At 40.1% G+C, this 14,934-nt stretch overlaps 1 protein-coding gene and 1 pseudogene across 5 annotated transcripts in view; one reads left to right on the top strand and one right to left on the bottom strand.

Annotated features, from left to right (window-relative positions):
* The window catches only part of HDAC8 (histone deacetylase 8), a 316,573-nt gene that overhangs the window by 49,590 nt on the left and 252,049 nt on the right, over positions 1–14,934 (top strand). The window lies entirely within an intron of this gene.
* LOC142434447 (gamma-interferon-inducible-lysosomal thiol reductase-like) lies at positions 7,015–7,859 on the bottom strand (annotated as a pseudogene).

The raw sequence follows: 14,934 nt of genomic DNA, 5'->3' as shown, positions 1-14,934 counted from the left end.
AAAAACAGCATATTTTGCTGTAAACTTTTTTAAACCAGTGTAGTTTTTTTTCATAATAACAAATTTTTCATGAATTTTTGAAGACCACTTGTATGCAACTTTAAATAACGCTCACTAAGGCAGAACTATGCCTGCTGGGATATATGTCATAATAAAGAGTATGAAACAAGCAATTATGTGGTAGTTTTAGGTTGCAGATTTTTGTGCAAGAGATTTTAACCAAAGTCCAATAATTTTCAATTCCCTAACCTTAGGATAGTACTCATGTACTTATTCTCACACTAAGGAATTTCAGCCTTAATTCCAAAGGATTATTTCAGTTCCTTTAATTTGTTGCAGGTGAATTAAAGGTAAAGTCCAGTTTGCTTAGTGGGATTTCCAAATCTGATTCTTCTGGCGTAACCTATGAAACACCTTGAAAGAACAAAGTCTAAAGTCCAGGCTGTCTATAGCATGCAGCCTGGGTCACCAAGGGCTGGATAGAAATTTGATCAAAAGTACCCAATTAAGAACATAATCAATAAATACCAGGTGTATTCTCCTGTTGGAGTAATATTAAGCATTTTTCCCAATTGAGGACTGGTTTATCCATCAGCCAATGTGAAGTCACCTCCTCTGAGACAAAGATCACTGTCCCCCCCACCCCCCGCCACCCCATCAGCATCACCTCTGCACTTGAATTTCTATTGGGGTTCATTGAGCACCCTTGTAGAAGTGTCTGTTGATTTGGGGTAACCGTAGACATGTTATATAGCAGGGACTGATTGTTCCACTCTCTCTACTCCAGAAACTGACCCGAGCTGAGGTGAGGCCTCCTTTGTTGAATTGGTTATTAAGATATACACACAGGAGGGGAGAAGTGGATCATGAGGGGGAGACCAAATAAGAAATTACATGACCTGAGAACAGGTGCTTGCCTTTGTCTTAGTATTTGTCCTTTTGTGATTGACTAAGTATAATAGTTTCTAGCCCCATCCTTGTCATGTAATGTTTCGTGGTTTCACCAGTTTTGTGTATGTACCAGAGTTTATTTATCCATTCTACTGATGGATGTTTGGGCTGCTTTTCCTATCTTGTTATATGTGAACAGTGTTGTGACGAACATGGGGGCATACATTTGTTTGTATTTTGTCTCTTCTTTAGGTACAGCAGAGGTATTGCTGGGTCTTAAGGGATTTCTCTTTCCAATTGTTTTAAGTAGCTATTGCTTTCCACAATGGTTGTACATATTTATAAGCCCACCAACAGTGTATTTTCAATCACTCCACACACTCTCCGGCATTTGTTGTTTTGTTTCTATTTAAAATTTTTTAATTGGGCTATGGTTGTGGGTGTAAGGTGGTGTCTCGGTTTGATTTGCATCATCTGGATGGCTAGTGTTTGTGAGCATTTCTTCATGTGTTTGTTAGCTATCCACGTGTAGCGTGTTGTCTCCCGTGAATGCCTATTCATGTCCTTTGCCCACCTTTTAATTGGATTATTTGATTCTTTCTTATTGAGATATTACAGAATTCTGTAGATTTTGTAATTAATTCCTAGTCTGTTGTTTCATTGCTAAAGAATTTTTCCCAATCTGTGGGCTCTTATTTTATTCTTTTGATGAAGTCATTTGATGTGCTTAAGTGTTTTATTTTTAATAGATCTTTATTTCTATTCTATTCTATTCATTCTATTTTGTTTTCTATTATGTGTGCCTCCTTTATGATATTTGGTAGTCTGTGTATGTCCTGCAATAGGGCCCTTAAGTTTGTCCCAATTTTCTCATTGATCATCCTTACAGCTTTGAGATTTACATTTAGGTCTCTGTTTCATCTCCAGTTAATTTTTGTACATGGACTAAGATATGGGTCTTGTTTCATTTTTCTGCAGATGGAGAGCCAATATATCAAGTACCATTCATTGAAGAGAGTATCCCTTTGACATTTAATATTCTTTGGTTATTTGTTGAAAATCAGTTGCCTGTAGGTAGATACTTTTATTTCTGGGCTTTCTATCCATACATTGGTCTATGTATCTATCAGTATACCTGTACCAGGCTGTTTTGACTACTGTCACTGTGTAGTAAGTTTTGAGGTCAGGTAGTGCAAGACTTCCTACTTTGTTCCTCATTTTCAAGAATTCTTTGCTTACCCTGGGCTTCTTCCTTCTTCATATGAAGTTGGTAACTAATTTTTCCATTTCTTTAAATGAATGAAGTTAGGAATTGGATCGGAATTGTATTTTATTTGTAGATTGTGTTGTGCAATCAGCAGTACATTTTCACAACATTACGTCTTCCTAACCATGAACATGGCATTGTCTTCCATTTGTGTAGATCTCTTTTGGTGTCTTGTAATAACGTTCAGTATTTTTTTTTGTATAGGTCCTTTGTTTCTTTGCTTAGATTTATTCCTAGGGATTTTATCTTTTGTGTGGCTATTGTAAATGGTATTGTTTTCTTCATGTCTTTTTTGAAGCTTTCACTGGTATATAAGAATCCGGTTAATTTCTGCTTGTTATTCTTGTATCCTGCTACTTTACCAAATCTCTCAATTGTTTCCAAGAGTCTTTTTGTGGAGTCCTTAGCGTTTTCTCTCTATAAAATCATATCGTCTGAAAATAGCGAGAGCTTTACTTCTGTGTCCAGTTGTACTCTCCTAATTTCTTTTTGTTTGCTAAGACTTTCGCATGATTCAATGTGTATTTTGGACCGACACAGTTCTATCGATAATACTTGCCTTTCTAACATTCCTACCTACCTACCACTCCTTGCTCGAGGATTATACTAATCCTCTGTGTCTTCTGACTTTTTCCCTACCTGCCTCTTTTCTTTCTGGGCAGCTGATTTTCTTTCACAGTACAACTTACTTGTCACCTTTGTATTGGTTCCTGTCTTTCATAGACAGAGTTAATTGCTTTCATTTCGTTTAGGAGTGTCTGGCTTTACCAATAGTATATCATGTTATATTTTAGTGTGTTAATTAATCAGCCTTTGTCATTCAAGCCTTCAGTAATAGAGACCAAATTTTATTTGTTTTACTTGTGTATACATTGACTGTATAAAATATAGGCCTAGCCCATATTAGAGATAGCAATTCATGTTTGATTGCTGAGTAAAGTTGGTCATCTAGTTAGTTATGGCCTAAAAATAGAAACACAAAATAGCACTCCTCTACTCCCTGTACCCAGCTTCTTGATTATTAGCAATAAATAAATATTTAGTGAGCACCTCTGGAATAACTAGTATTATGAAAGATACCAAACTACACTCACCACCCTCGAGTCAATTGCAGTTGATTGTGACCCTATAGGGTAGAGGGTAGAACTACCCCTGTGGCTTCCAAGACTGTAACTCTTTACAGGAGCAGCAAACCTCAGCTTTCTCCCCAGAGCAGCTGATGATTTCACACTGCTTACCTTTTGGATAGTGTCCCAATGCATATATACTGCGCCACCAGGACTCCTCTGTGGAAGGTACAGACATATATAAATCCCGGTCCTTGTCTGTAAGGCTCTTGTTATGTTTTCAACATGTTTGAGAAAACTTGAAAACGACATAAAATACTATACGAGTGGGTACTTTACAAAAAAGAGGTTGTGATATGAGGGGTGATAATGCATTTGGAGTTTGTTCCACCAGGTCAGACTGTTAATCAGCCTTTCTATTTACAGGCTCTGAAAAGATTGCATAACAAAAAAAGGCCTAATTTGTGGCAGATGGAACTGGTTTTGCCACCACAACAATGCACCTGCTCACGCAGCCATCTCAGTGCGCCAGTTTTGGGCAAAAACCAGCATTCCTCTTGCCCCACGTACCTTACTCACCTGACCTCTCTCCATGTAACTTTTGTTTCCGCAAATGAAAGGACAGCGATTTGATGACGTTAGAAGAGGTGAAGAAAAAAACAAGAGAGGTTCTGTCAACCATCCAGATGAGTTTGAAACATATTTCCAAGAATTGAATTTCAGATTTGACAAATGTATTAAGAGTAATGGAGAGTGCTTTGAAGGTGATACGGTTATGTTGTAAATGCATACATACATACATACATACATACATACATACATACATACATACATACATACATAGCTTTGGGGAGAGAATCCGGGTTTGGGGGACTACCCCTCATATAATAAAGCATTAAACAGTTTAAAGCAAATAGGTATTGCAACTCAGTAAAAAAAGAAATTCGCTGGCACAGCATTCAGGCAACTGAGAGTCCTAGAACTAACACTAAGTAGATTTCCAAAGTGGCAACAGGAGGCTAACAGTTTTCAGGAATATTATTGGCAAGCTGCTGTTGCTAGCTGCCATCCGGTCAGCCCATGTACAACAGAATGTGCATTCATTGTGATCCATATAGTAGGTTTGGCTGGCGAATTTTCCACTCAGACAGTTCTGTGCCGTAGCAGCACCACCTACACTGGCTGCGCTCACTCCCCTTGGGCAAACTATGAAGTCCACTATAATCCCCTAGCTGACTTGATTAAGGGGAAAACTAGTTGTATGGACTGGGAACATTTTTGAGGCTTTTAGGCTCTCGCCTACTGTGTAGGGAACCTCGTATCTTTACTTCTTTTATAGAACTTTTAAAAATCCCATTTCTTCAAAAATATTTATTGAGTGTCATATTAATTTCCTATTGCTGCTATAATAAATAACTTAAAACAACATAAATATATTCTCTTACAATTCTGGAAGCTAGAAGTTTAAAATGTGTCTGGCAGGGCTAAAATCAAGATGCCTACAAGGCTGTGCTACCTTCAGAGACTAGAGAATTTGTTTTCTTGTCTTTCCCAGGTTTTAAAAGCTGTGTTCCTTGCAGCCCTTGGCTTGCTCCTTTCTCCAATTGCAAAACCAGCAATGGAGCATCTTCTCTGACTTTGCTTCCACCTTCTCCTCTGTGTCAAATCTCCCTCTTATAGGATACTTTACAATTAGGTCTCACCCAGGTCATCTGAAATAATATCTAAACCTCATGATCCTTAATTTAAGCACACTTGCAAAACCCCTTTTGCCATATAAAGTAACATTCACCGGCTCTGGAAATGAAGACATGGAGGCCAGTATTCAGCCTCCCGCAAGTAGCTAGTACATTGCGCGCACGGTGCTAAGGACTTTCTACCTTGTGCTATACTTATTGTGGCCATAGGTTTTCTCTGGTGCAACAATACGAAGCCCTGGGGGATAGAATCTCTTGTTTCTTTCTCACAAAACCTAGTAGGTGGCCTTGCTTATAGTATGTACTCAGTATTGAATAATAATTAATGACGTGAGTCAAACTTTGTTCCATAAATATAATTTTCATTAACTTCATTCCACAGGCATTTGTCGAGGTAGAAAGAGAAGTGTCTTTGATATCTGGATAATCATATACAATTCAGCCAATCGTTGCTGAGCTTTACTATATACTAGCTAGTAATGACAGTGCTAAGGAGGATGTTTAACATACTCCTGCCCTCAAGGAGAAATGGTGAGTAGCCCCAGGTGCCCCGGGTGACTAATAATGGTCTAGTTTGTGGAGAAGCAGTTCTCCAAACCAGGGCTGTTCTGAGAGAAACCGTTTAATAAAGAAGCCCTGAGCATCACTTATCACCATCACTTTCCTTTCTACTATTGAAATTTCCTCCCCCAAATCACTGCCAAGAATTCTCCACGGGGTGATTGAACACCTCTTTATTACAGGGATCTCACTTCTACCCAGTGCTTCCAATTTGATCCTAATTCATTAAGAAAATTAGCAAAATCCTTTCTTCCACTGAGCTAAAAATTATTCCTCCCTTTGACTTTCACCACTACTCTTATGAGCTCTTCTTCCTTCCGCAGCCACATACCTACTTTGCCCAGTCTTATGGCAGTCATTCAAGTATTTCTAGGGATTCATTTCTAGGACTTATTTATTCATTCTGTATTTTTCTGCGCATTTCTTATATGCTTGATACGGTGCTAGGGGCTCGAGATATAAAGATGAATAAGATGAAATTCCTGTTTAAGGACAGCCTAGCAAAGAGACAAACATGGGAATAGTTCACTTTCACAGGTATTCTATGAGAAGGAAATACAAATGCTCTAGGAGCTGGAGTTGGAGACCAGCCAGCTAACCCTAGGGCTGCTGAGAACGAGGTCAGGGAAAGAGCATTTGAGCTTGACCTCATTTTTTAATTTCTTTACTCATTCAGATTTAGTGAGTACCTATTCTGCTAGGTGCTAAGGAGACAATAGTGACTTAGTGGTTGACCAGACTATGCCAGGCAAAGAAGTCAGCAATGATAACGTCAAGAAAGCATTTATTTATTTTAAAAATGCATGTGTAGGAGGGTGGGGTAGGGATATGTTCCATATGTCAATCCCTAAAGAAACAGAAATAGCATCACTGATATTATATCCTTGGCTTCAAGAAACTCATAATCAAGTGGGAAAGACAGACAAATAAAAGGACTGTAATGTGATTATCTTATGTACTCTTGTATAAGCCGAGTTTTTCAGCACAATTTTATGCAGTTTATGTGGTAAAATTAGGTTCCTCGGCTGATAATCGGGTCGGCTTATACTCGAGTATTATTGCAACAGGCACCAGGTACTAATGAAAGCACATAAATAAAGGCAATGAAACTAGCTAGGGTTCTAGGAAGTGCTGAGATAAAAGCAACCTTTTCGAAACATTTAGATGGTTGTCATGCTTGAGCTGACTATTAATGGGTAAGAAATATTGTTAACCAGGCAGATGCAGGGAAGAAGCCTGAGAAAAGGAGATCTTAGAAGACTGAGAAAATGGAACTTGTGTCAAGAGCTATCAAAAGTTCATCATGGCTATGGCATAATGTATATATGGACCAGTGGCAGGAGATGAGACTGGAAACTTAATAGATAAAGGCCAAACCCTTAAAAACCTGTCCATTTATAGAAGTCTAAATACAGGCATGCATTTATGTAAATATATTTTGACTTGTCAAATGACGGACAACCGCCAGAAGTTTATTTGAGTCATTGCAGTTTAGCACCATTCTCAGAAGGACGCGATTCTTGAACTTGAGGTGGGATTTTTGAGACAGGGCTTCTCAGGAGGCATAGGAGTTATCCAGGTCTGAGAGCTGGGAATCAGAAAACCACTGTGTGTGTGTGTGTTGGGGGTGGGGGGCAGCCAGATTCTCACTACTGTCTCTGGAAACAGACTTCCCGCAGGGACTTGGCTCCAATATTGCAGACATCCGGCTTCTCACCCTGGTATAACTTGCAAACAAGGTTCAGCAGGTTGTCATGCTCACCCATGGGTGTCCCATTGACGACGGCCCAGGGCACATATTTATGGGGAGGCTTCAGCGCATCCATCAGCTGGGCGTTGGTGTGCATGAGCTGTGTGCCCCGGTCCCCCTTTGCACACTCCACGACAGCGTCTGAGGACACATCCGGGGCATATCTGCAGGCACGGCTTCAGGTTGTCTTCCATGTCTTCCATTTCCTCTAAGCAGACGATAGTGACAAGAGCTGTGGTCTTGTCCAGTTTGTCCAGCAGGCAGGGCTCCACCTTGTTGAAGAAACACTCTCGCTCCCCGTGCTGGCACTGGAACTCCCACTTGCCGCTGACATTCCTTTCCTGGGCGTTCCCATAAGGCACCAGCGTGACGTTCAAGATGTCCAGGACCATCAACCACGTGGGGAAGAGCTCTCGGATCAGGAATGCCCGGCAGCCACCACACAGGGACTCGTAGTAGAGGGTGACATTAACAGGTGGCGGGCCCCAGTTATTGACGGGCACCTTTGGGCACAGGATGCCGGCCTTGCAGGCGGCCGCCACCTCGGGGAACGCTCCCCGCCGGGACGCACGCGCTGCCGCGGGGCCCTGGAGCAGCAGCAAAGGCTGGAGCGACATTAAAGGCATAGCGGCGGAGCAGCAGGACAACACGGCGTGTAAATATATTTTTATATGATGATGGGGAAATAGATCTATGTGCATATATTTATAGGCTTAGTATTAAGGTAGCAGATGGACATTGGGCTTCCACTCAAGTACTCCCTCAATGCAAGAACGCTTTGTTCTATTAAACTGGCATTCCATGATGCTCACCTTCCTGACATGATCACTGAAGACAAAATGGTGCATAAGCAAATGTGGTGAAGAAAGCTGGTGGTGCCCGGCTATCAAAAGATATAGCATCTGGGGTCTTAAAGGCTAGAAGGTAAACAAGCAGCCATGTAACTGAGAAGCAACAAAGTCCACATGGAAGAAGCACACCAGTCTGTGTGATCATGAGGTGTCGAAGGGATCAGGTATTAGGCAGCAAAGAACAAAAAAATCATATCATTGTGAATGAGGGGAGTGCAGAGTGTGGAGTGGGGACCCAAAGCCCATCTGTAGGCAACTGGACATCCCCTTACAGAAAGGTCTCGGGGAGGAGACGAGCCAGTGAGGGTTCAGTGTAGCAACGATGAAACATACAACTTTCCTCTAGTTTTTAAATACTTCCTTTCCCCCCCTCCCCCACCCCACTATCATGATCCCAATTCTACCTTACACATCCAGCTGTTCCAGAGGATGTATACTGGTACAGATAGGAACTGGAAACACAGGGAATCCAGGACAGATGAACCCCTCAGGACCTGTGGTGAGAGTGGCGATACTATGAGGGTGAAGGGAAGGTGGGCTAGAAAGGGGGAACTGATCACAAGGATCTACATATAACCCCCTCTCTGGGGGACAGACAATAGAAAAGTGAGTGAAGGGAGATGTCGGACAGTGTAAGACATGAAAAAATAATAATTATAAATTATCAAGGGTTCATGAAGGATGGGGGGGAGGGAAAATATGAGGAGCTGATACCAAGGACTCAAGTAGAAAGCAAATGTTTTGAGAATGATGTTGGCAACAAATGTACAAATGTGCTTGACACAATAGATGTATGTATGGATTATGATAAATGTATGAGACTCCAATATAATGATTTAAAAGAAAACCTGTGTTTGGACTTTATCTTAAAGGCAGTGGGAAGCCAAGGGAAAAAAATCATTAATCAGGGAAGTGACACAATCAGATTTTTCTTGACAAACAATAACTAGCATTATAGAGGATGAAATACATGGTAGTAAGTATACAAAGATAAATGAAATAGATTGTGTCCTCTAAGAACACAGGATAATAGGGGGAAAAAGGCATTATGGAAATGCAATGACAGAGGCATGTGTGCAGAGTATATTATGAGAGTGTTGCTGCGCAAAATCTAATTTGAAGGAGAAGGTGGCAAGCTCTCTAGATAAAGGACTGGGTGGAATCTTGAGCGAGGAATCAGAGTTATTAGCCACATTGAAAAAGAAAGAAAGAGCATAGAAAGAGAAGGAAGAGTATTTCAGGTAAAAGGGACAGAAAAAGCAAACCCCAAAAGGCAAGAAAAAATGGCATATGCATTTCAGTATTGCTAGTGCACAAAATAAGAGCGGTGAAACTAGATACAGTATGCAAGTCTTGTATTGTGGAAGCCCTTAAATGCCATATGTTCTGTGATTTATTTTAATTTATTTAGTTCCATTTTACTTTGAGTATTGCTTCAGTAGAATGTACTCTTCCTAATAATTTATTTTCTAATATTTCTAAGTTGGTGTCTGTTATACCTTTTATGGCCATAGAATTCCTTTTACTGTTTCTTTTGTGTATATGGTCCTGTTTTTATATATTCCTTTAGTTTTTCCTTTTCTGTAAATGTTTTTATTTCTCCCTCATAATTGTAGGATAATTTTGCCAGATATGGGATTCTTGGTTGGTGATTTTTTTCTTTTCAGTCTTTAGAAAATATCATTCCATTACCTCCTTGCCCGAATCGTTTAGGTAGAAAAATCTGAACTTATCCTGATTTCTTGACCTTTGTAGGTAATTGTTATTTTATTGCCATGCAGCTTTCAGCATTGTTTCCATATCAGTAATATTAGAAAGTTTGATTATTATATGTTGAGGAGATTTCCTTTTAGGATCAATTTTGTTTGGTGCTCTGTGGACTTCCTGCATAATTATTTTATGTTCTAACATGATGATAGGAAGGTTATTTCTTAATATTTCATCAACCATTTTCTCAGTAGTTGTTATTTCTTCTTTCTGTTCTGGGACATTTATCAGGCACATGTTGTTCCGTTTGTTTATGTCCCATAGTATTGTTAGGTTATCATCAGTATTTTTTATTGTTTTTCTAACTTGTTCTTCTTGTGTTTTGTTCTGGAGAGATTCATCTTCAAGATCACCAATTCTTTATTCCAATATTTTTATTATTTTTTCATTCTTTCACAATGGTGTTGAGTTCTAGTATTCTGCTGTTTGCCTTTTGTATTTCTGTTTGAAATTGTATTATTTCTATTTTTCATTCATTTTGTCAGCACAGTCTCTCAAGGCACATCTGAGTTCTTGAATTATGGTATGTGTCTCTTCACTATGTCTATCTAATTTTTCTTCCCGTTGCCTAAAGTAACTGGGGACCATTGCTGTAATCTCTATCTTGGGAGGATTAGTGGACCTCTCCTCTTCCAGGAGCTCTTCCCAGTACACATCCGTGTGGTGTAATTATTTGTGCTGTGTTCTCCTTTTTCCACAAGTGTGTGGAAACGGACTATTGCTTTCGAGACATAGTGTTATTATTAATTTGTTTATATTTGTGACTCTGAACACAGATTTATCCTCATTGATTTTTTTCCTCGCACACCTGCTGTGAAACCTTGGTAGGCAGGCAATTCCGCACCATCCTAGCCTCAACAGGAGCCGTAGTATACAAACAATTAATTTTGGATTCAGCCAAAATCCTGCTCTTGAGGCTGGTTCCCAATTTGCCAGGGGTGTCCTGGTAATTGTTGATCAAACCAGTGCATTGAGAAGAGAGAAGCAACCAATTAGAGCATTCATCAAAACCATCTCCTACTGAGAGACCTGTAGATGTTGAGCTCAATTGTTATTTGGGCATAGTCCCTGAATATGTAGGTGTTAGTACTTTGAGTCTTGGATCCTAGGGCTCACCCACTACTGAGCCGTCTCACCTCATAATGTCCTTTTGATTTTTCAACCACTTGGAGATGGTCTGTTCTGATACTCTAGGGCAGTGGTTCTCAACCTGTGGGTTGCAACCCCTTTGGGGGTTAATCAACCCTTTCAGAGGGGTTGCCCAATTCATAACTAGCAAAATTACAGTTATGAAGTAGCAATGATAATATTATGGTTGGGGGTGGTCACCACAACATGAGGAACTGTATTAAAGAGTCACGGCAATAGGAAGGTTGAGAACCACTGCTCTAGAGAAACTGCCACAACCCAAGCTCTGCAAGGTCTATCCAGATTCTAGAAGCCACTTCACTGCAGATCCAAGTCTTCCCAACCTGCACTTCCACATCTTCTCAGCATTCACCGAGCAAGTCGGGGTTCGTCAATCTTTGGTTTCAATTACATATACAGAAAACATAACAAAAATTAAAGAGAGCTACCCACAATGACAAACTATAACCCCAGTATAAAACATGTGCAGAAAATGTTGAAAACCAGATCAGCATTTTATGCACAACAAAAAATTTCATCAATAGAATCAACAGAGAACTCACAGATTAGAAAAATTAAAAACCAGTAATAATAGATCAGATAAAGGGCTAATCTCTAAAATCTATAGAAAACTATATCTTAATGAGAAAAATACAATAAAAAAACAAAAAAATGGGCACAAGGCATGAACAGACAACTTACCAAAGACAACATACAAGCGGTTGACAACCATGTACAGCAAAGTTTATCATAATTCTCCATTTTACGGAGAAGCAAATTGCGTCAAGAAAGTTTCAGTGACTTTAGATACTGAGATACTGGTATCTCTAAGACGAAAGTTTGCAAAGTTAATGGGTACCAAGCAGGGACTCAAATGCAAGTATTCTCTCATGCCAATTATACTATAGTACATCCCCTGACTTGGTGTGTGTATGTAAAATCAATGGTCAGCACACTATAGCTCACATGTCAGATCTAGGTTGTCATATGTTCTATTTAAATAGTTTTATTGGCACACAACCATACTCATTCATTCAATGATTGTCAACAAAATATTACAATAGCAAAGTTGAGTATGTAGGACAGAGACTTTACTGCTTACAGTGTATCTGAAGTATTTACTATCTGGGTCATTGTAGAAAAACTTCCGTACTGAGTTATCTTCTGAGTTCTTCTGCCCAGTTATCTACTGAACACTTTCAGCTTACAACACTCCAATTTTAACATGTTTTAATGAGATGCTAAGGTATTGTCTGCTGACAATTCCCAGTCTATACTTTAATTCAGGAATGTAGCATGCAGGCTGAGGTAGTTAGTTCATTGTGCCAACCTGGCCAATAAACACATGTGGGGTTAATTGAAGGGCGGAGGGATAAATGGCTCGGAGAGCCGCGCCTTGTGTTCTCAGGTCTCTTGTTTTGTAATGATCGGACCAGGATTCAGCTGCCTTAGCCAGTTCCCTGCTTCAGCTGGCAAAGCCCACTTCCTGCAAGACACCCCCAAGGAGAATCTGCATAGACCTACCCTGATGCAGCCCTGGGTGCTGGAGCAGCCATGTGGAGACCCCTGTCAGTGCTGAGATGTTTACACGTTCACTAATTTTGCTTTCCCCCTGCAGTTGGCATCATAGTGTGTGTTTTGTGAGATGGAGGAGGACTTTGTGGATTGGTGTTGGACATATGGGTTAATGTTGGACTTGTGGGATTGGGCATCACTGGGTTGGGATGTTTTCTTAATATGCACTCAACCTTTAAATAAAACTCTCTTACACATGAGTTTCTGTGGATCTGTTTCTCTAAAGTACCCACACTAACACACAGATTTAGTGCTATTTCTCACTTTTACACCCATGACAGTCACTGCTAATTTATTGTAGCACAGATGAGGCCTTCAGAATTCTTCTTAACACACCTGTGTCAGTCTGGGTAAACTAGAGAAACAAACCCACAGAAACTCATATGTATAAGAGAGTTTTATTTATATGGTAAGTATACATTCAGAAAGCATCCAACCCAGTCCAGTCCAAACCCATAAGTCTGACTTAGCCCATATGTCCGACACTGATCTACAAAGTTGTCCTCAAACTCACAGAACACACAATGACGCCAAATGCAAGAGGATAAAAGGCCAGGAGGTAAAAAGTCTTTGAATCCAGTGGCGGTGTAAGCATCTCAGCGTTGGCAGAGGTCTCCATGCAGCTTCTCCAGCACCCAGGGCTGCATCAGGGTAAGTCCATGTGGCTTCTCCTTAGGGATGTCTCTCAGGAAGAGAGTCATCTCAAGTAAAGCAGTCGCACACTGGTCCGACCATCAGAGAACAATAGACCAGAGACCTGAAAAGGGTTAGGCTCACCGACCCATTTAGCTATCCACCCTTCAATTAATCCTACATGTGTTTATTGGCCAGGTTAGCACAATGAACCTTAACTATATCAACACCCCTTTATGAAAGTATGGCCTGAGATTGGCAGTGAAGTGTGCAGAGAAGAGGTTAAAGAGGATATTAAAGAGATAAAATCAACAACATGTAAAGGTAGTGGAGGTCTGTGCATCTAGTTTTTGTCTGGGTAATTAGTGATATTCATGATTGGTAGTGACTATCAATCAAATGGAATTAGTACATGAGATGAAGCCTATGTAGCATTCTTTTAGCTGAGCCATACATAGTATCCCACTTCCCTCTGATAGGGATGTCTACCTGTCTGGGGGGGGGGGGGACCTCATCATAACTTTGCATGGCAGCCACTATTGGGCAGCATCTCCTCCCCCTCCCTTGACAATTTGATCCCAGCTGATGTGAAGAGCCCTTTGTTTAAGTGACCTTCAAGTTATACACCCCGGGAGGATGGTGCATGGTTCATTGGCAGCAGTTGGACTCTACCGGGCTGTCTGGTCACCCTAGCCAGCAGACTGGATCCTCTGAAAGCCTGAGCTTATGCCTGTCCCTTTGCTTGTCCCTAATGCAATGGACTCAAGCAGTGTTTGTACTTGTGTGATTGACTAACTTCACTCAACGTAGTGTTTTCCAGATCCCTCCATGTCATGAGATGTTTCATCATTTCCTCACTGCTTTTTGGGGATGCATAGTATTCCATTGTGTGTACATACCAATGTTTTTTTTTTAATCCAATCTTCTATTGATGGGAATTTAGGCTCTTTCCAACTTCTTGCTATTGTGAACTGTGCTGCAATGAACACGGAAAACCATACATGTGTTTGTGACCTGTCTCTTTGTTCTTTGGGGGATATGCCCAATAATGGTATAGCAGGGTCATGTAATATTTCTATTGCTCTCTGTTTTCGGAATTGCCATACTGCTTTCCACAGTGGTTGTACGTATTTACAAACCTTCCAGCAGTGGATAAGGGTTCCTATTTCCACATACTCTCTCTAGCACTTGTTCTCTTGGACTGTGTTACAGCTGTGGGTATTTGTTTTACTTGCATTTCCCTATGTCTAGGAAACTAGAGCATTTCCTCATGTATTTATTAGCCAGTCAGGTTGCATCCGTTATGAATCGCCTGTTCAGGTCCTTTCTCCATCTTCTTAGAGTTTTTTTTCTCCTTCTTGTTCTAGACTTGTAGATTTCAGTAATTTGTCTGTGTCATTAGTTGTAAAAATCTTGATGGTAATGGATTTTAACAACCATAGTTATTAGAAAATAGGGCAGAAGAAAAGTTTCTGTACAACAATAGAGAAATAGAAGATAGACTAGCAATAATCATTTTTAACAACAAGAACAACAACAAACCTAGCAATCTCTGACTTTCTTCAAAGATAACAAGAGAACTGGAAGGAAGACAATGAACTTTATGTGTCAATTAAACATTTTAAATTAAAAAAATAAGAAAAGGAAAAAGAACCACCATTTCATAGTTACCAGAATAATAATCAATTCTGATAAATATCAAATGGCTGCTAAAACCATTAAGTGAATAACATTTTTGGGAACAGGA

The sequence above is a fragment of the Tenrec ecaudatus genome, chromosome X (assembly GCF_050624435.1).
Source record: "Tenrec ecaudatus isolate mTenEca1 chromosome X, mTenEca1.hap1, whole genome shotgun sequence".
NCBI lineage: Eukaryota > Metazoa > Chordata > Mammalia > Afrosoricida > Tenrecidae > Tenrec > Tenrec ecaudatus.
The sequence above is the reverse complement of the archived record's forward strand: the minus strand, read 5'-3'. Positions and strand labels throughout refer to the sequence as shown.